The 22261-nt window shown below is 50.0% G+C and overlaps 1 non-coding gene across 1 annotated transcript; it reads right to left on the bottom strand.

The window, feature by feature from the left end:
• Positions 1 to 18814: 18814 nt before the first annotated feature.
• Positions 18815 to 18921, bottom strand: LOC136155289 (U6 spliceosomal RNA). The gene has a single exon (XR_010660760.1). It is a non-coding gene; the product is annotated as a U6 spliceosomal RNA (small nuclear RNA).
• Positions 18922 to 22261: the final 3340 nt, after the last annotated feature.

The following is a 22261-nucleotide window of genomic DNA, read 5'->3' as shown; positions in this document are numbered from 1 at the left end:
TCCCTGCTGTGTAAATGATAGTCAGACCTGGTCGCTACATTGCCCTTGGTTGGAGGGTTGCCCTTGCCAACCTGATTTCGGGAGAGGGCCCGTGAAGGACATATTGATCAGATCTGGCTTGGTCACCGACCACTTCCAGTACCCATCGTTGGAAGTGACACAGCCCCAGGATTTACAGTAGCGGCTCACCATTCCCCCACAGGTCTTTATGTCTCCCCGCTGGTGTCCCGGGCAGGCATAAAACCCGAGGGACCTGACCCTACACTTGGAGTATCCTGATTGTTCGATTAACTTTGTAAGGTTAAAGTATAGGTCCGGCCACCACTTATCTTTTGGTTGGGTGGCTGTGGTCTGGTTTAGCTCCTCGTAGGTCTCTCCATTTTTTAAGATCCAGGTGACTTGAAAAGGCTGGTGGGGGTTTTGGTTGGTGTGCCCCCCTTTTTCCAGGACCCCCAATACCCCCAGAGTAACCCAGAGCAGAGAGCCCCGCATTGTTCTGAGGTAGGGGTGAAGGGGTATGGCGGACAACCAGCCTCGTGAGTCTCGTATGGATGGAGTTGGTAACCAGGTCAGGGTGTCCCAAGGGAATAGCACCCCAGGAGTAGGAAGCAGATGGCTAGATATGTGAGGGCCAGGGAGAGTCGAAGAGTGGAGGACCAATCGCGGGGGGCCGCGGCCGCTAATCCAATGGCAAAAATTATGGCCAGAGCTGTGACTTTTAGCAGCCACACCGGGTGATGCCAGGTCAGCATCGGATATCGGGAGGTGGTCTCTCAATTATTTTGGGATCGACGACAGAGGGGTTCGGGTGATGGTCAGTTTGGTCGGCCCCGTGAGGGTGGAGCGGTAGGAGTAATTGGGAGGAGGGGCCTGGGCTGCGGCCACCCCTGTCTCCGGGAGACCCGGGGGAGCTCGTTTGAGCCGGGTTAGGTGATACCAGGGCTCGTGTCCCAGAAGTTTGGCTGCCGTGGGGGTGGTGAGGATTACAGTATGGGGCCCCGTCCAGCGATTTTGTAGCGGGCGGGGCTTTAAGGCTTTTAGCAGTACCTGATCTCCCGGGGCCAGAGGCTGAGCTGGCCCTTCGTCGTCCGTCGGTTGTGGCAGGACCCGGTCTGCGTGTTCTCTCAGCAAGGATCGTAAGAGGGAGAAGAGGGGGAGGTACCCCGCGAGTGGGGGAGCCTCTCCCTCTGGGAGGCGAGTCAGGAGGTAGGGCCTGCCGTAGAGCAGTTCAAAAGGGGTGAAACCTGTTTTGGAGTGTGGTGTGGTGCGAATGCGAGTGAGCGCCAGAGGGAGTAGGTCGACCCAAGACAGCCGCAGTTCTGAGGCGAGCTTGGTCAGGTGCGTCTTGATGATGCCGTTCACCCGCTCTACTTTGCCTGACGATTGGGGCCGATAGGGAATGTGGAGATGCCAGTCGATGCCCAGGGCCGTAGCCACCTGCTGGGAGATTTGTGAGATGAATGCAGGCCCATTGTCAGACTGGAGAGAGTTTGGCAACCCAAATCTGGGAATGAGATGGGTCGTCAAGACCTCTGCCACCGCCGCTGCCGTCTCTCGGGCGGTGGGGAAGGCCTCGACCCATCCTGAAAAGGTGTCTACTAAGACCAGCAGATAGTGGTAGGTTCGATGTCTGGGCATGTGGGTGAAGTCTATCTGCCATCCTGCCCGGGCATATATGTCCCCTTAGCTGGTGAGTCTCTTGTGGGGGTCGGAGTCCTCCTTGAGGAGAGGTGTAAGCCCATGTTAGGCAGGAGCGGTGGACAGCATATGTGGTCTGTCTGAGATGTAGGGGAGAAAAGACAGGGCTGAGAAAGGAAAAGAGAGCCCTTGGTCCGATGTGGAGGGTATTGTGGATTTGGGATATTATGGCCTTAGCCTGGCGCTCGGGAAGCACCGGTTTATTATGGAGTAATATCCATCCCGACGGGTGCCTCTGAGCCCCTTCCTGTGCCAGCAAGGCTCTGGCTTCTTTGCTGGAATAATCTGGGTTGAGGGTGGATCTCAAAGTCAGCAAGGGCTCCGGGGCTTGTTGCAAGGTGATTTGTCGAGCCACTTGGTCTGCCATATTATTACCCAGAGCGACAGCGTCTTGAGTATTCTGGTGTCCCTTGCAGTGTATGATAGCGACCTCTTTGGGGAGGGATAAGGCATCTAACAGTCGAGTAATGTGGGGGGCATTACAGATGGGGGATCCTTTAGTGGTCAGGAAGCCCCGCTCTTTCCAGATTGCCGCGTGAGAATGGGCAATCAAAAAGGCATATTTGGAGTCTGTGTAAATATTGACCCTTTTTCCTTTTGCTAGATGTAAGGCTCTAGTTAGGGCTGTTAGTTCAGCCTTCTGAGAGGTCGTCCCGGGTGGCAGGGGCTGAGCCTCCAGGACTTCTTGGGTGGTTACCACAGCATAAGCCGCCCTTCGGTTCCCGTCGGGATCTCGCTTTGAGCTCCCATCGCTAACAAAGTTAGCTCTGGATCTCGTAGAGGTTCGGAAAACAGGTTGTGAGGTGGTTGCATAAGGGACTCAAGGACCTCTGGGCATGAGTGGGCTGGGGGTTTTGAGGAAAGGGGGAGGGAGGGCAATGAGGAAAGCGGGTTTAATTGTGGAGAATGATCCACGGAAACTTGCAGATTGCCCAAAAGTACCAGGTGAAACTGCTGGAGCCTGGATTTGCTGAGGTCAGAGAGAAATCTAGAGGCTAGAAGATCGCCAAGGCGATGAGGTGAGAAGATGGTCAGGGGTTGACCATGAATCAGCTTTTTAGCATCAGCGTACAATGTTGTCACTGCTCTAGTGCCCGCAGGCAGGGGAACCATCCCCTGGCTGTGGGGTCAAGTTGTTTGGATATGTAAGCAATAGGCAGCAGTTCGGGGCCAATCAGCTGCACCAAGGCTCCAAAGGCTATCCCTCCCTTTTCTTCAGTGTATAAATGGTATGGATAGTTGGGATTGGGAAGAAAGAGAGGGGGTGCAGCCAATAGGGTTGAGCATAAAGCGTGGAAGGCCTGAGCCACTTCGGTGGGGGAAGACAGCGGTCCCGTGGGAGTCTCTTTAGCGGTGGCATATAGGGGTTTGGCCAGAGTGGCGTAATTTGGGACCCAGTGTCGGAAGAATCCCGTCAGTCCCAAGAAGGACAATATCTGGTCTCCGTTGGCCGGAGGGCAGAGGGACCTGAGGAGGCTACACCGATCTGCTGTCAGGGCCTTAGTGGTAGGGGTGATTTGGAGGCCTAGATAGACAACAGAAGTCTGAGTCAGTTGAGCTTTGGATTGTGAGGCTCTGTAGCCCTGAGAACCGAGGAAATTAAGAAGAGTCGCAGAATGTCATTGGGAGGTCTCTTCTGAGGGGCTGCAGAGGAGCAAGTCATCTACATATTGGAGGAGGGTGCTAGGACGGAGCGAGCATCTGGCCAGGTCCCGGGACAGAGCCTGTCCGAAGTAATGGGGACTGTCTCTGAACCCCTGAGGGAGTACGGTCCATGTGAGTTGTGTGGTCAACTGGGTGTCGGGGTCAGTCCAGGTGAAAGCAAAGAGGAATTGGCAGTCGGGGTGGAGTGGGATGGTAAAAAAGGCATCTTTGAGGTCAATAACAGTGAAGTGAGAGGTTTCGGGAGGTATGGAAGAAAGGAGGGTGTAGGGGTTAGGAACAAGTGGATGGGCAGGGAACACCGCCGCATTGATCAGGCAGAGATCCTGCACTAGCCGGTAGTCTCCTGAAGCCTTTCGAACAGGGAGGATGGGCGTGTTACAGGGGGAATTTGTGGGGATCAGGAGACCCTGTCCCATGAGGCGGTCGATGATGGGTTTTAGCCCCCTGAGGTTACGGGTAGACAGAGGAAACTGGGGCCGGGCTGGGAAACAGGTGGGGTCCCTTAGCCGGATGAGGACTGGAGGGTGGTGCCGGGCCACCACCGGGACTCGGGTGTCCCAGACCTCAGGATTAACAGAAGAGGTTGGAGGGTCAACAAGTAGCATCAGGAAGGCCCCTGACGTGGGAGCCAATTCTGGAGTTACGTGAAGAGTGGCCTTTAGCTTAGCGAGAATATCTCTTCCCAAGAGAGGAGTAGGGCAGGAGGGGATGACCAGAAAGGAGTGGGTAAATAGGCACGAATCTAATTGACAGGATAGTGGTTGGGCCTGGAGCGGACACGAGGGTTGGCCATCAATGCCCATAACCGAAACCTGGGAAGGACGTAAAGTGCCCCCGAAAGAGGGAAGGACCGAATAGGTAGCCCCCGTATCAACTAGAAAGTTGATAGACTTACCCGCTACCTGGAGCGTTACCCTGGGCTCGGCTTGGGTTATCGGGGTTCCCGAGTCTGGGCGGCATCAGTCATCGTCGAAGTTCAGCAGCTCTAAGGCCGGAGGAGGGCAGGAGGTCTCCCTGGGGCGCTCTGGTCTCTGGCCCCTAGAGGTCGGGGCCCGAGAGGCCTGGGGACAGTCGCTAGCCCAGTGTCCTCGCTGTTTGCACAACGGGCACGGCTTGGAAGGAGGCCGCGGATTGGGGCACATCTTGGCCCAGCGTCCTTCTTGGCCACACTTGAAGCAGGCCCCCGGAGGGGGGTTTCGGGGCCCCGAGCCCGCCGCCGGCCGCAGGGCCGCTACCAAGGCCTGGGTTTGCTGGTTTAGGAGGCTCGCCTGAAATTCGGCCTTTTGCTTGAGTCTTGCCTTTCGACTGGCCTCAGCAGTTTCTTCACGAGCATTGTAAACCTTAAAGGCCATTTTTACCAGGTCTCGAATAGGGGTCTGAGGGCCGTCCTCAGCCTTGGCCAGCTTTTTTCGGATGTCAGGTGCGGATTGGGAGATAAAACAATTGGCCAAGGTAGCTGCCCCAATGGGGGACTCAGGGGACAGTCTAGTGTATTGAACAAGGGCCTCAGTCAGCCGATTGAGAAACATGGCTGGGTTTTCGTCGGGCCCCTGAGTCACCTCATCTAGTCTGAGGAGGTTTACAACCTTATGAGAGGACGTTTCCATCCCATCGAGAATGCACTCTATCATATAGCGTACCCGCAGCTGGCCGCCACCCCCTTCCTGGTAGTTCCAATCAGGGTCGGTGTCAGGAACTGCCTGAGCTCCCGGGGGACGCTCGGGGGAGGGGCTGGCGCAGTGACGCTGATCAGCCTGCGCCCTGGCTGCCGTCCAAATGGCCTGCCTCTCTTCGGGGGTGGTGGTAGACCCCAGGATGACATATACGTCCTGCCATGTTAAGGCGTAGGCGCGGGTCAGACTAGTAAACTGCTTAATGTACTGAGTGGGGTTGGAGGAAAAGGATCCCAGCTTGGCCTCAATCTGTGCTAAGTCTTGGAGAGAGAAGGGGACGTGAACCTGGGCCAGGCCGTCGGCTCCGGCTACTTGCCGCAGAGGGAGTAGCGGGGCTGGGGGAGGGGGAGGGGAGGCTCTTGGAGGGTTGCTATGGGAGCCTTTGGAGCGAGTGTGGGAGCTAACCGGAGAAGCGGAGGGAGTGACGGGGGAAAGGGGAGGGTACAAGATAGGGTAAGGGGCCGGCGGGTCTGGGGCCGGCAGTGGAATCTCGGGGGCGGGAGCAGGAACAAAAGGGGCCGGAGTGGAGGGGGAGGGGGCGGGAACCGGAGAGGAAGGGGTGGGGACAGCCGGAGAGGAAGGGGTGGGGACAGCCGGAGAGGCATAGGGAGGAGGGGCCACCAGATCTTCCGGGGGAACGGAGAAAGCAGAGGACTCAGAGGCGGGGGTAGTTGGGTTGGCCCGGGACGGTGGAGTCGGGGGGGCCATGGTGAGTAGGATCTGGCTAGGAGCGCAGGTGGTGCACAGGGTGGGGCGAGAGCGCGACGCCCAAAAGGCCTGGACATAGGGGACCTCAGACCATTTTCCCGTTCTCCGGCAGTAATTATCTAAATCACGGAGGACGTCAAAGTCTAATGTCCCTGCGGCTGGCCATTGTGAGCCATTATCTAGGGAATACTGAGGCCAGGCCTGTGAACACAGAAAGGTGAGCTGCTTGGGGCGGATATATCCCTTTAGTCTTAGGGTCCGCAGGTTAGCCAGCAGGCACTCTAAGGGGGTGGAGTATTGGGGATCGGGTTTGGAGGCTGTCGATCCCATGGCGACCACGGGGCGTGGAGGCAACCCCCGCCGTCCAAACGTCTTCGGACGAGTCAAGGGGAGCCGGAGGTCCGTGTAGTCGCGGAGAACGTCTTCTTTACGACTGCAGGGGCCCGGCCGAAGCCGGAGGTCTACTCAGTTGTTTAGGACGTCTCCCTCACGAACTGGTGACCGGGGGAGGCAGAAGCCGGAGGCCGGAGCCAGAGGTCTACTCAGCCGCTGAGGACGTCTCCCCACCAGCTGGTGACCGGGAGGGCCCAGTAAGTGCGCACCCGTTACGGGGCCCTAGGAGGTGGTCGCCAGGGAGGGCAGGCCCCAAAGCCGAAGGGACTTACCCCGTATCCTGCCATCCGGGGGGTTGGTCTGTCGCCTGGGTCCGGGGCTACCGCGGCGGTGGAGCTCGAGGGGGCCTCAACGGCGAGTGCCGGGGGCTCTCACCTCGGGCCCCACGTTTGGGGCGCCAGATGTTAGAAAACGCCGCGGGAAGAAAGAGCCACCTCTAAGGACCGGTGGTGAAGGCCTTTATTGGGCGGTCGCTCTCGGGCAGAACTCCCGGGGAGGGGCGGGTGAGTGAGGAGACAAAGGGAGTCTGCGAGGAAGGAGAGGTGGGGAGAGGTTTTATATCAAGGCCAGGCGTCCAGGTCAGGTCCTTCTATATAAGGGAGAAAGCGCGGGCTACAGCGGCGGTGGGTGTCCAAGGGCTCTGTGTCCGTTCCTGGTAGTACCAGGCTGCAGGGGGGGGTCGGTCCCCGGAAGTTTAGCCAGCCTCCGGAACCTGTCTGCGGCACTTTTTCAGGGCAGGCCTCAACACACCCGACCTTTCACTAGGCTTTTCTTTTTTTTTTTGGCTCTGCAGCATGCGGGTTTTCGTTGCCCAGCCAGGGGTTGAACCCCTCGCCCTCGGCATTGGGAATGCAGAGTCTTAACCAGTGGACTTCCAGGGAAGTCCCAACACCATGAATCTTAAAGTCAAGGATGAGCAAAAGCCAGAACAACCTTACATTGCTGGTGCAAGTGTCAACTGGTGCAATGACTTTGGAAATCTCCCACAGTATTTTCTAAAACTAAACATACATGTACCCCTGACCAGCAGGTCTCCTCCTGAGTATGTGCCCAATGGAAAAGAGAGCTTCTGTCCACCAGAAGGCGTGGGTGAGCGTGTCCACAGCAGCTGTCTTCCTGATCACCCACTCTGGAAACAACTCAGAAGTCCAGCAGCAGTAGAAGGGGAAATACATTGTGATGTGTCCATACAATGAATATTACACAGCAATAAAAAGGAGCAATGTACGGGCAGCACCACCACAGAGGTGAACCTCACAGGATTTTGGCCAAAAGACATCAGTTGCAAGAGGCTATACTGTACTATTCCAAGTATAGGAAGTTAAAAACTGGCACAACTAACCAATACAGTGGGAGAGGCAAGGCAGATGTCACCCATGGAAGTGGCACTAACTTTCAGGAGCCACGAGAGAGTCTTCTGCAAGGCTGGACTTATTCTATTCTTGATCTGGGTGGAGATTCTATGGGATATATGTATTTAAAATTGATATTGTACTCATTACTGTATCTAAATTATATGCCAATAAGATGAAAAACGATAAGTGACTGCCTGCTATTAAGAGAGATGTTACTGACTCAGATCTTTATGCCAAGTGCAGCTTTAGTCTTATGCTATATCTCACTGATATTGCAGTGTAACATGAAAATACTCTCTGTGGTTAACTGTGAATAATTCTTGATATCATGATTATGGAAAGATTCTTAAATAAATGATCATTAAAAGACATATGTTCCTCATAAAAATCAATGCAGAACATACTAAAAAAAAAGGTTTTTTTAATTGCCCCAAATGCCACTACCCCAAAACAATCATCTTCAACCTAGTTCAATATCATTTCTGACACCCTTGAACTTGTGTGTGACCGACTGTGTATATTTCTATCACATCTTGTCAACATAACAATAGTAGCCACATAACTTGGACCGATTATTAATATCTGAATATTCAACTTCAAATGCAAGTGTTATTTAAGATGTAATTCAGTGAAAATGTATTTCTTTTGCTTTATATGTTGAAATTCTATCAGTCAGTTGAAGTATAAATACATATGTCATTTTTCATGAGTAAAATGCTATTGTAACTGATGATGATTTAAAAGCTATTGATTGTGTACAAAAACACTGACAAGGAACTTTCAGATAATTTAATACGAAAACAGGTTGATAGTTAATGCAGTTTTTCAGACAAAGTATGTTAACTAGGTATCTTTAGAAAGAACTTTATATTGTTTAAAAGTCAAGAACTGTTACGGTGCAGGCACAAAAATGGACAAAACAGATAAACAGCACAGGATAGAGAGCCCAGAATTAACCCCACACATGAGTGGTCAGTTAATCCACCACAAAGGAGGCAGAAGTATGCAATGGGGAGAGACAATCTGTCTGTAAGTGCTGCTGGGAAAACTGGACAGCCACATATGAAACAATGAAATCAGAACATTCTCTAACACCATACACCAAAACACACTCAAAATGGATTAAACAGCTAACTGTAAGACAGCATACTATAAAACTCCTAGAGGAAAACATAGGCAGAGCACTCTTTGACATAAATTGCACCAATTTTTTTTTTGATCCACCTCTTAAAGGAAATAAAAGCAAAAATAAACAAATGGGATCTAAAGAAACAAAAAAGCTTTTGCATAGCATAAGAAACCACTGACAAAATGAAGATGACCTACTGAATAGGAGAAAATATTTGCAAATGATTTGATCGGCAAGGGATTAATATTCAACATATGTAAACAGCTCATACAATCTGACATCAAAAACAAAAATCAAACAACCCAATTAAAAAATGGGCAGAAGACCTGAAGAGACATTTTTCCAAACAGGAATCGCAGATGGCCAAAAGGCACGTGAAAAGATGCTCAACATCGCTAATCAGTCAGGGAGATGCAGGTCAAAACCACCATGAGAGAGCATCTCAAACCTGTGAGAATGCCTATCACCAAAAAGAACATAAATAAAACATGCTGGTGAAGATGTGGAGAAAAAAGAATCCTTGTACACTGTTGGTGAGAATGTAGATTGGTACAGTCACTGTGGAACACAGTAAGAAGCTTTCTCAAAAGACTAAAAGCGGAACTACCACATGAACCAGGAATTCCTCTCCGTGGTACATACCCCTCCCCCCAAAACAACACTAATTAAAAAGGACACATACATCCCAATGTTCACAGCAGCATTATTTATAATTGCAAAGATGCGGAAGCAACGTAAGTATCTATCAACACATGAATGAGTAAAGAAAATAGAACTTTATAGATGTGGTATATATACCCCATCTCAGCCATAAAAAAGAATGAAATGTTGCCTTTTGCAGCAACACAGATGGACTTGGAAGGCATTATGCTAAGTGAAATAAGTCAGACAGAGAAGGGCAAATATTGTGTGATATCACTTATAGGTGGGGTCTAAAAAAATACAACAAACTAGTGAATATAACAGAAAAGAACAGACTCACAGGTACAGAGAACAAACTAGTTGCCAGTAACACTGCCTGTAAGAGAGAAGGAAGAAAGGAACAATTCATACGCCCTTTGACCACAGAATGGATGGTTTGTGGTGTATTCGCACATAGAATGCTACACAGCAGTAAAAGTGAAAATGATCCTCCTTTTTGTGCCACAACCTGGCTAATCTTCATAATTATAATTTTGAGTGGAAAAGCAAGTGTCAAAAGACTACTCTTTTCACTAAGACCAAAAGCAAATAAAACAAAACAATATCTTATTTAGGCATCAAGAGATGTGATAAAACACTCAGATATTTGTGACCTCTTGGAGGAGGCATGAGTATTGCATGGGAGAGGAGTGCATGGTAGACCCAAGTTACTTACTGATGATAGTTTAGCTCCTGGTTCTCATTACATTATTTTAAAAAATAAAATCAAGAAATGAATAGTCCTCGCCATATATCATCCTTTACTACTAATAGGATTTTCATTGCCTTCAAACTCAACCAGAGAGGATGACCAATCTCACCCCTAAGGACGCCAGACTCTCATTCCCTTCAGTGTCGATTGCTGCAACTATTTTTGGTGTGAATCACTGTATCGGTGAAAGTGCTTTGTGCAAACCACGGAATCTAATTCTCAGTTTAAAAAGAAAGGGGTGTATTAAAAGGTTCTAGGTACTGTGTGGGCTTCCCTGATAGCTCTGTTGGTAAAGAAATCACCTGCCAGGCAGGAGACCCCGGTTTGATTCCTGGGTGGAGAAGATCAGCTGCAGAAGGAATAGGCTACCCGTTCCAGTATTCTTGAGCTTCCCTTGTGGCTCAACTGTTAAAGAATCCACTTGCAATGTGGGAAACCTGGGTTGGATTCCCAGATTGGCAAGAGTCCCTGAAGAAGGGAAAGGCTACCCACTCCAGTATTCTGGCCTAGAGAATTCCATGGACTATACAGTCCATGGGGTCGCAAAGAATTGGAGCCAAGTGAGCGACTTTCACTCACTCCCTCACCCAGGTACTGGGTAAAGCTGAATTTTTAGAGGCAATAAACTGTGGCTGATGCTAATTATGAATATCAAGAGGCTCTCATAGGGTGGGGTCCCTAGAACAGCATCTGCAGTGGAGATTTTTTAAAATATTTTTTATTACTATTTTTTTTGCTGTGCTGGGTCCTTGTTGCTATGTGGGGGCTTTCTGTAGTCACAGAGAGTGGGGGCTACTCCCTAGTTGCGGTGTGCAGGCTTATTATTGTGGTGGCTTCTCTTGTTGGGGAGAATGGGGTCTAGGGTGCATGGGCATCAGTTGTTGCTGCGCGGGGCTCAGTAGCTGGCGCGGCTTGCAGGTCTCAGAGAAGAAGCTCAATAGTTGTGGCCCCGAGGCATATGGAATGATCCGGGACCAGAGATTGAAGAGGTGTCCCTTGCTTTGCAAGATGGATTCTTAACCACTGGACCACCAGGGAAGCTCTAGAGGTTCTTACTTAAGATTCTTATTTAAGAGATTTGTTTTAAATCTTAATTTAATCAAGACATTAATTAAATTAAGATTAATGAATCAATCTTAATTAACAGATTATTTACTTATTGTATTTATTTAAGGAGTGCTCTTGGGAGAAGATGAGTGAGGGGAACCAGACAGGACAAGAGGAAGAAAGTTAAACACGGATTTGGAAGTGTTCTCATCTGGAGACTGTCCTCAGCCTGGTTCTCAGGCGAGCATCAGAGCATGATGGCACCACAGAACTGGCTCCCGTTTCAGGCAAGTGGAACAGGCTAGCCCTTTGTATCTGAGAGAGGGTGTTGATTTCCACGTGGCTGGGAAGGGGCCACCAGCTCTGACAGCGATTGAATTTGGGTGTACTGAGCAAGGCAGAACCTTGGAAGTGCCTCAGCACCAACCTGACCTCACTGGGAGGGTGGGGGAGAGCTGGGATGAGCTCAGGGGTGGAGGAGGGCAGTGAGGTGGGGCGAGCAGACGAGGGGGCTGTCTGTGCACCCTGGAAGTGCCCCAGCACCAACCTGACCTCACTGGGAGGGTGGGGGAGAGCTGGAATGAGGTCAGGGGTGGAGGAGGGCTGGGCGAGCAGACGAGGGGGCTGTCTGTGCACCCTGGAAATGCAGCCTGAGACCCTGGGGGCTTGGCCTTGCAAAGCAGTGATCTCTCGTCCCCAGGGGGACACAGAAGGACAGGCCAAGCCCTCCCCTTAGCTTCTCATTCCAGAGAGTGCCAAGTATGTCATCAACCCACCCCAGTCATCAGTATCACCATTCCTGTTACTCACACAGAGGGAACTAGGCTTCTCTCTTAGCAACCTGCTTCCCCCTCCCTCCTCACTACTCTCTGCAGCCCCAGCCTTGGCCTTGATCTCAGGCTTTGAAGGTGCTGAATTCAATGTGATGGCTGATTCATTGGGTGATAGGCAGTTTTCCCCCAAGCTGCCTGCCTCAGTCTGGAGTGGAACATTCTGGCCTCATAGGAAGGCACACCAGGAGGCATTAACTCCTGCTCTGCCAGCATTAACTCCTGTCTCTCCAGGGCCAGAACCCAGGATTCTGGAAATTGTTCTCTCCAGGGTGGCACCAAAGGGAAACTTGTGGAGGGCTTTTGGACATATACTTCCTCACTCTCACCCAGACCATCCAGGAAACACTTAATCTGAATAAAAGGAGTGTCCCCTGGCCTGCCCCTCCTTCCAACACAATTGCCATCTCTGCCCTTATGTCTATACTTCTTGGAGCCACCTGTGCCTTCTGCACACCTTCCCCGGCCACCAAGGGTAAGCCCCCACCTTCAGCAGAGATTTATGCCTTTCCAAATACTCACACAGGAAGCCAGAGCCACCACAGGCTGCTGCCGGAAGTTCAGAGGCCGAGACAGGCCTGGGTAGGAACTATTTCAACATTCCAGCTCTCGCATCCTTCCAGAGGGCGTCTGAGCAGCGTGGGGTGGGGGCCCTGAGCAGGGAGTGGGAGCTTTCTGGGAGGGGCCTTGGCCAGACGAGGCTCAGCAGGGTCCCCCAAGTCGGTGGTCCCTCCTCCACTCAGTCCTGTCTTGAAGATGCTGAGGGAGAGGCTGTATCTAATTTCACCCCCGGCTGCTTGAATCAGGGGCCTCAGGTTCCAACCCAAAGGCGCCAGCGTCCCCATTTCTCTTTTCCCTCCTCTTGTCCATCCTTAGCTCCTGCCCTGCCCGCAGTCAATGCCTGTCCCTTCCTTCAGACCTCATGCCCCACTGTCCCACACAGCTGCGGCCACTGTATTCAGAGGGGGCACCTCTGTCTCTGTAGCACACGGGAGGTCACTCCATACCCTCAGCTGCCCCCCCCCTGTGCTCTGGACACCTCCATCTTCCACCCTGCTGTTTCGTTGATTAGTCCTGATCACTTTCATTTTTAGCCTCCAAGTCTTTGGGTATCTATCTGTAGACTATACAGATACTTGCAAAGACCTTCCTCATTAAAAATAAATGAGTAAGTAAAAAAGCCCACATCTCCCTTCTTCACGCATCCTGCCCCCTAAGCTCAAGAGTCTTAACCACTGGACCGCCAGGGAAGTCCCAGGAACCATCACCTTTTAAAGGTGTTAATTCTGTCTTTCTCACCTCTAGCTCTTCAACCCTGTGAGTCTTCAGACACCATCGAGTGTTCCTGCCAAGGCCGCCAGTGACCTTCACCTTGACAAATCTGATGGATGTCTTTTCCTCTCAGCTGTGACCTTTTCAGCAGACGTCACCTCTAACCTTGAAAGGCTCTCCTGTGGTTTCGGTGACAACTGCTTATCTTTCTAAATCATATATTTTTTCTTCAAACTCTGTTTATACTGTGCTTTTGTTTTCAAAATTTGATCATCATACACATTTGACCCATCTGCAGATCCTCAAGGAGACACTCTAAAGGTATCAGATGCAAATTCAGCATCAATTGGAAAGAAAAAGAAAGAATTATGTTCTTTACCTAAAATACTTGAGTTAAGTATTAGTTACAACAAAGTAACAAGAAAACCAAAAAACCTGAGACCTTTCCTAGTGTTCCAAAAAGTGAAATCTATCTATAGGTGGCATGACGTGAAATACAAGATTACAATTCTATAACCTGCTCATGGTCGCATGTGTGGTTGAGTACCAGATTTCTGGTTTCCTCATTCTTCATTGGTTCACTCAGTAACTGTGTGCAAAGGTGCTGGGACAAGGACTGCAATTATAAGATGAAGGCAACCCAGGTCCACCCTGGAAAATGATATGCCCTCAACTGGAAAAACAGACAAACAGGCAACTTCCACACAGACTCATAAATACAAAACAGATTTAAAAGACGGCACAGGGACACTCAGAAGGGACAGCCAGCTTCGTGTCAGTACTGCCAGCTTTCTGGTGGAGGTGCTATGGAAGCAGATGCCTGGAGGACAGGAAAAAGTACAGGAGATGGAGGGGGAAAGCACGTACAAAGACCGGAGGTGAGGACGTGCAGCTGTGGGATCCTACAGTCTGGCTGGTTAGATGCAGAGCTGAGGGCAGAGGAGGGTGGTAAGGAGATAAGGCCGCCTACTTTAGCGGGACCCAAACTGATGTGGGTGTTTGGAGCTTTTCCTGAGGGTGAAAGATAAACTGGTGACAAAGTCAGTGACAGAGAAATTTTAGTCACCCTCCAAGTGACAGCTGCACACCCGTGACTACTTGAGTCTGAGTTTCCAGCCTTAACTGCTACCGGCGCTTGAGAAGCGGGTGAACGCCACATTTCCTGAGAATAATGTCAGGTGCAGGCGGATTGTTCCACAGGGATGGAGGCAGTAGAAGGAGGATATAGTCAGAAATACAAAGAAATACATAGACCTTTAAAGATTGTTTTTCAAGCTATGGAACATGATGAATCAATAAGGAAGAAGGATATTTTTCACTATGACTGGTCATGCACTTATGTTTCTCATTAGCTATGTATAAGAAAAAAATATTTAATGTGGCAGAAGGAGTGAGGGAGACTCCAGCTCAATCAGAAACTTGTGAGAAAACAGCATGGAGCCCCAGCTGCAGCTTGAAGGATGACTGAAATAATAGCCTTTGGCTCATCCTGACAGTTCCATTACAATAGTGGATGAGGAGGAAAGCGGACCAGGGGCTTCAGTGAGCACAGAGAAAGTTGCCCCAGTGACCAAAAGAAAATCGAGGGAAAAAATTTTGGTTTTCACCAAAATATTTATCTCTTTAGATATCAGATAATATCACCCTTTCCTATCAGATCTACAACTGTTTACTGGGTATGGTGTTACAGTTTTGTAAGATGAAGAGTTCTGGAGAAGGTGGTGGTGGTGATGAGTATATGACATGATGAATGGTTTGAATACACCCATACACTCAACAGTATGTGTGCTCAGTCACTCAGTTGTGTCCGACCCCAGACTGTTTCTGACCCCGTGGACTGTAGCCTGCCAGGCTGTCCATGGAACTTTCCAGGCAAGAGAACTGAGGCGCATCGCCAGTTCCTTCTCCAGGGGATCTCCCCGACCCAGGGAATGCATCTCCTGCATAGGCAGGCAGATTCTATACCACTGAGCTACCTGGTGTATATCTTAACCGCAATTGAAAAGAAAAAAAAAAGGGAAACAAAACAAAACCAGATGTACAGAATTACTTTGGAGTTTTAAAGGAAACAGATAAACACAAAATGTATGTGCCTGAAAATAGAGGCAAAATACATGTCCCATGTCTTCTAGATCTGCACCATGTAGAGATGTACATGTACCACGTACATAGATGTCCCACGTCCTCTAGATCTGCTCTAGACACTTCAGCCACTCTACAAACATTAGATTTATTATCCACACTGCTTACAATGTTCTTTTGATTATAATGAAATAGTACAAATAAAATATACCCAACTTAACACCAAGGTTCTTGATTAAGAACACAAGAACTTCTTTAAAAAAGTCACATTTTCACATGAGCAATTAAATAAGAATAGATTTCTTCTGACAAAGAATTTTAACCAGAAACTGGTCATTGTGACTCTCCTGCGCAGAACCAAATCAGGAGGATAGGGCACAGAATTTTGGATCCTGAATTTCCCCATGGTATGAATACAGGAAAATCATTCCCTTACCGAACCAATGCCTCTTCAGTCACCTCCTAAACAGGTGTGTAAACTGTTCTTTCCCCTAGTCTGGCTCACCTCTCCTGTCACCTGCATGACCACCATCCTCCCTCTCGAGTCCACCATCCACTATCCACATGGCCGCCAGGGTGGTCCTTAGAACACAAACATGCCACCACCGGCCCCACATGCTTAGAAATCTCCCCTGGTGTCGCCCTCGGCCTGCTCACTAAGTTCCAGCCACACTGGCCTTTGGGAATGCCCAGGTCCCTGGGCAGGTCACCCTCTTTCAAGACTCAGGGCCTTTGCACATGCTGTTTCCCGCAACTAGAATGCTCTCTGCCCACAGTTACTTCCTCGCTAAAACCTGCCTCTTCAGGTTCCAGCTGAAGAGTCTCTTTCTCGGAGAGAATTTCCCGGATTTCTCAATCTACCAACGTTTTCAGTGCATGATTCTCTCCCCCAATGTGGTGTTTTCCTTCACGGCACGTACTCTGACCCGCTTTACCTGCATTTAACATGTGCTTTCTGTATGACACTGTTGGGGGCCACGGGGGCAAACCTCTTGATTCTGCTGTTTACAACTGAATCACCTGAGCCCTTTATCAGCTCATAACTGCTGAGTGCCTATCTGTTGCATGAACAAATGAAGAACTTGGGAACCTGAGTGCAGGACTTTCCATTTCCCTTACATTTACTGCAGACCTCTTGCACACCAGTTCCTCGTTCATCAGCATCTATCCTTAAATAGTCACTGCAAAGTGTTCCCACTGTTCTGTGTCCTCCACACACCCTAACAGCACGCTACTGATTTCTGCGCCCAACTAACTGATGAAAACACTACCGAACAAGGCCAGGGACGAAATCTCAAGTTGCAGATATACTTCTCTCCAGGATGAGCTCTCAATAACTCATTTTTCCTCCAGCAGTCAGTAGTCTTGCATCTTATTCTTCACCCAATCACAGGTCCCCTGAAGTCTGTTGTTCAGCTCAAATTCTCCTCTGTGCCCACTCCCATGCTTGGCTCTATTAACAGTCCGCAACTCCAGAACCCTCTAACATACCAAGCTGTAGTTTTCTGCAGCACGAGTTCCCAGCCCACTTCACTCAAGCTTTCGGAAGTCGCAGCTACTCCTGCTAAATTTGCAAACTGCCTGTTCTCCCGTTAAACCCACTAAGGCCTCACCTGATGAAAACAAGCAGCGGAAACAAGACACTTCACTCGTCAGGTCTCTTACTTGCTCTTGTGTCATCTCTCTTGGATCCACCCTAATTCTGTTTAAATCATACCAAATGAGAAAATTTATTGAACACCTACCAGGTTCCAAGCACTATTTGGTCCCTGGAGACATAACAATCATTAACACAAATCCTTCTACTTCTGTATAGCTAGGGTATGATCAGGCTCACAGAGAATTAAAAAAAAGAAAACACATCCAAAAATTAATGTTAAGATGATCTGACATCAATATCATATTTCTTAAACTGTTTTAGAATATCAACTGACCAACTTACACATCAGGTAGGTTTTGCTCGTATAAAACTTTCATCTCCTCCAGAATTTGCCTCCGTCCATCCTCCTGGAACATATAAAATTACACTCCCTCATTCACCCAAGTTTGTAGCAACACTCTATGCTCATGTACCTTATGAAAAACCAATAGTCCTTCCACACCTACTAACATGGCTATGATGACAAGTGTTGCAGAGGATGGGGAGAAACTGGAACCCTTGTCCAATGCAGGTAGGAATGTAAAATGGTACAGCCCTATAGCAAATAGCCTTGTGGGTCCACAAAAAGTCAAATTTCGAATTCCCACATTATCCAGCAATTCCTCTTCTAGGTATACACTCAAGAGAACTGAAAACCTATGTTCATACAAAGTATGTCAATTCAATGGAATATTGCTAAGTCAAAAAACAAAAGTGCTGATACATACAACAACATGAACTTTGAAAACACTGCTTAGTGAAATAAGCCAGACACAAAAGGACAAATATGGTATGATGCAACTTATCTGAAATGTCTAGAATGGGCAAACTCATAGAAACAAAGTAGATTAGAGGCTACCAGGTGAGGGGGGAGAAAAGTGGGTAGTTACTGCTTAAAAGCTATAGAGTTTATTTGGGGTTATGAAAAACTTTGGAAATAGAGGTGATGGTTGCACAACAATGCGAATATAATTAATGCCACTAAGAGGACACAGAAGAATGGTTAGAAATGGCAACATTTAAGTTTTGTATTGTTTACCACAATTTAAAAAAAGGAATGAATTACTAACAAAATACACAATCAACACAGTCATTGAGGATAATCTTAAAGACACTGTACTGAGAAGTCAGACAGAAAGGAGTACACACTGTATGCTTCTAACTGGCCCTGTACAGAAAAGTTTGCAATTGCTGGCATGCTGACTCCAGAAATACAATAAAAAAAGACAAATATAATCTGTAGGGGAAAGAAAATCCTTGGCTGCCTCAAGCTGCAGGTGGGAGGTAGCCAGTGCTGCAAAAGAGAAAAGGGAGTCCTTGGGATGGCAGACATCTTGGTTGGGTTGCTGGTTACAAGGATTGTATACATTTGTCAAAACTCTAGTAAAATATGTATTGTGTTGTACATAAATTATACCACAATAAAACTAATGGCAAAAACCCAACAGTCTAAAGAAGTAATAACACATGACAAAAGCATGTAAATTACTTGCTATTTATTGGAAAATGATCTTAAAAGGTTACTACCAAAAGGGAAAAGAAAAAACCTACACACTGCTAGGACAGAAGACAGAGAGGCCAAAGGAGTTTTCCTGCTATCTACTTTGGCAAATTTCAAAAAAAAACTTCCCTTGGAAGGATAAAAACATGAGAATTATAAAATTCATAAATGCTACACAATGTCTGTGAACAAGCAACTCCTACACCTGAAACACTGCAAATAAACTATATTTCAATTAAAATTTTTACCAAAAAAAACCGCCTAATAACACTATAACAACAATAGCCAACAACAACAAAAAACTTCAAAACAAAATGATAACCCATCTACTGTTAGAGCCATAAAAAAAAAATGCTTTAGCACTATGGGTATAACTACAAAATTACACTATTTAATGCTGCTTGGATGTATGAAATGATTTTTTTTTTTTTAAATATGGAACGCTTCACGAATTTGTGTGTCATCCTTGCGCAGTGGCCATGCTAATCTTCTCTGTATTGTTCCAATTTTAGTATATGTGCTGCCGAAGCGAGCACTGAAATGATTTCTAATGAAAAATGAAAGTGTGATTTGTACCTACTCTTTCACCAAATGGTTAAAAAGATATCATGGAAAAGTCTGATTTACTAGAATTCAATTAAATATTCCTTTTATCACAAGTATTATTTTAAGGGACAACTGAAACTCTTGCACGATTAGGAGATCAGCAGGTATACAAAAGGCAAGTAGGAAATAAACTTGTAAAGATACAACTCAGTTTTCAGATTTAAATTTTTATTTATACTTTTAAGACTTAAATTGTTAAAATTTACACTGGGGGGAAAAAAAAAATTTACACTGGGAATTGCATCATTTTGTGCTCCCACCTCCAGCTGTAAGCCCCTGGGAACTCAAGATAATTTTCCTAAAGACTCAAACGGTTATCAGTTCTGCAGATACAAAGGGCATCATTCCAATCTGCCAAACACAGCACCTAACCATGAGGGATTCTGGAATGAAAACGGCAGAGTACCTGCTCTCAACCAGCTACCATCTGCCACGGAGGCATGATTCTCGAAAGCATGTGTGGGTCCAGGGTGTGAGGGGTCAATCAGATCAAGACCAATTCTTAGTCTAACCCAGCTCAGCTCTCCCAGTGGCCAGCCCCCAAAGGCAGCCAGGACTGCAGGAAAAGGTGCACCGACGCCCTCTAAGACCCAGAAAAGCTAGTGACTTTACACTTGTAAGTTCACCCCTGATTCCCCCCCTCCACCCTGCCACTTCCCAAAGTGGGACACCAACACTTCAAGTCTGGGCAAAACAGACAGTTGGACTTGCAGGCTGAAAAGCCAGCACCTGTGGGCAGTGTCTGCGCCTTTGCGCTCCTTTCTCCCCGTGTGATCTAGTCTTCCCACCCTAGTGGGGACTTATTGGAAAGTCTCCATCCCTCTCAAACATCTGGCTTAAACCTCAGCATTCAAAAACTAAGATCATGGTATCCGGTCCCATCACTTCATGGCAAATAGATGGGGAAAAAATGAAAATAGTGGCAGAATTTATTTTCTTCGGCTCCTAAGTCATTGTGGATGGGGACAGCAGCGATGAAATTGAAAGACCCTGGCTCCTTGGAAGAAAAGCTATGACAAGCCTAGAGAGCGTTTTAAAAAGCAGAGATATCACTTTGCAGACAAAAGTCCCTATAGTCAAAGTTATGGTTTCTCCAGGAGTCATGTACGGATATGAGAGTTGGACCATAAAGAAGGCTGAGCACTGAAGAATTGATACTTTTGAACTGTAGTGTTAGAGAAGACTCTCGAGAGTCCCTTGGACAGCAAGGAAATCAATCCAGTCAATCCTAAAGGAAATCAACCCTCAATATTCCTTGGAAGGACTGATGCTGATGCTGAAGCTCCAATACTTTGGCCACCTGATGTAAAGACCTGACTCACTGGAAAAGACCCTGATGCTGGGAAAGATTCACGATATGACGAAGGAGAAGGGGGCTACAGAGGGTGAGATGGTTGGATGACATCACTGACCCAATGGACATGAATTTGAGCAAACTCAGAGAGACAGGGAAGAACAGAAAAGCCTGGTGTCGTGCCTCAGTACATGCGGCCATAAAGACCGGGGCATGACTTATGGACTGAACAACAACCCTCTGAGTTCTAGGGCTCCAGGGAACCTCCCTCTGTGGGCTCCTCACTTTTTACATAAGGTAACTGCCTGAAGTTGCAAGAATAACAGACTGCAACCAAAGAAAACTATTCAAGTTGGGGCTCTGCTTCCAACAGTGTCAAGTTCAGACAAGCCCTTTAACCTGATGCGTAATTCCAGTGGCTCAGCTTCCCCATCTGTTAAATGGCCCAAGTGTCAGACCAAGTGCTCTTGGATGTTCAAAACATCCCTTTCCCTTCTCCAGGGGATCTTCCCAACCCAGGGATTGAATCCGGGTCTCCCACATTGCAGGCAGATTCTTGACCAGGTGAGCCATAAGCGCTGCGACAGCTATCTAAACACAGAGTAATCCCATGGCTTCTCTGAAATGCCTTGTGAGTGAAGAGCGAACCTCAGGCTCCAGAGCCCGGTTGCTGCCCGCCCTTCCCCGGCGGGGAGGGGAGGGTGCTTGCAGGGCCGGCTCCCCGGTGGGGCTACCCTCACCGCAGCCCTCAGGGCGCGGCCCTAACTCCCGGGCTACGCTGTCCCCACCTCCCCGGTGTAACCCTCACCTGAGCTCCAGCAGCCCGTCTCCCGGTCTCTCCGCGCGTCACCGGGGCGAGACGCCCACCGGAGCCCGCGCGCACAGCGGCTTCGAGGACGGGGTGCAGCGCGTGGCGCTGAGGAAGTGGCGGCGACGCCCGCGCGCGCGGGAAGCTGCCGAAACCGACCTGCCCACAGCCACGGAGTGGAGCCACAGGCACGCCCGCCATCCGCTCGCGGCTGCGCAGCCCCAGAGCAGCGGCCCAGGAGGCGCCCGCCCGCCTCCCGCCCTCACGGCGCCCCGCCTCAGGCAGCTTTCCGTCGGTCGCGCGGGGCGGTCCAGGGCCGGCTCCACGGCCTCTCGCAGAACGTGGCGCAGACACCAGGCGGAGAACTTAGGCCGGGCCTCTGAGAGCGTCGGCGGCGCTCGGGGGGCGTGTGAGCGGCGAGCACCGGCCGGCGCCTGGGGGCGGGGGTTGTGTGGGCGGTGAGCCGGCCGTGCGCCTGCGCGGGGGGCGTGCGGCCTGGGAGTGCGTGAGGCGTCGGGGGTCGTGAGAGTGGGGAGCGCGGCCCGGCGCACTGGGGCGAGGGCGGCGTGTGTGCGGCGAGCCGGACCGACGGGGAGCGACCGGAGGGGTGAGTGTGAGCTGGAGCCGGGTCGGCGGGGGGTGGGGAGAGGGGTGCGTGTGAGCGGGGAGCGTGAGCCGGGCCGGCGGGGGCCTGGGAGAACGGTGTGTGTGAGCGGGGAGCGTGAGCAGGCAGCGTGTGAGCTGCGAGGCGGGCCGGCGTAGGGTGGGGAGAGGGGCGCATGTGAGCGGGGAGCGTGAGCCGGCAGCGTGTGAGCGGCGAGGCGGGCCGGCGGGGGCGGGGGGCGTGTGAGCGGGGAGCGTGAGCCGGCAGCGTGCGAGCGGGAGCCGGGCTGGCGGGGAGCGGGGAGTGAGAAGCGTGTGAGCGGCGAGCACCGGCCGGCGCCTGGGGGCGGGGGTTGTGTGGGCGGCGGTTGTGTGGGCGGCGAGTCGGACGTGCGCCTGCGCTGGGGGCGTGCGGCCGGGGAGTGCGTGCCGGCGTCCGGGGGTCGTGACAGCGGGGAGCGCAGCCCGGCGCATTGGGGCCGGGGGTGTGAGCGGGAGCCGGGATGCGTGTGAGCGGGTAGCGTGAACCGGCAGCGTGTGAGCGGGAGCCGGGCCGGCGGGGAGC

This window comes from Muntiacus reevesi, unplaced genomic scaffold (genome assembly GCF_963930625.1).
Source record: "Muntiacus reevesi unplaced genomic scaffold, mMunRee1.1 SCAFFOLD_155, whole genome shotgun sequence".
Taxonomy (NCBI): domain Eukaryota; kingdom Metazoa; phylum Chordata; class Mammalia; order Artiodactyla; family Cervidae; genus Muntiacus; species Muntiacus reevesi.
The sequence above is the reverse complement of the archived record's forward strand: the minus strand, read 5'-3'. Positions and strand labels throughout refer to the sequence as shown.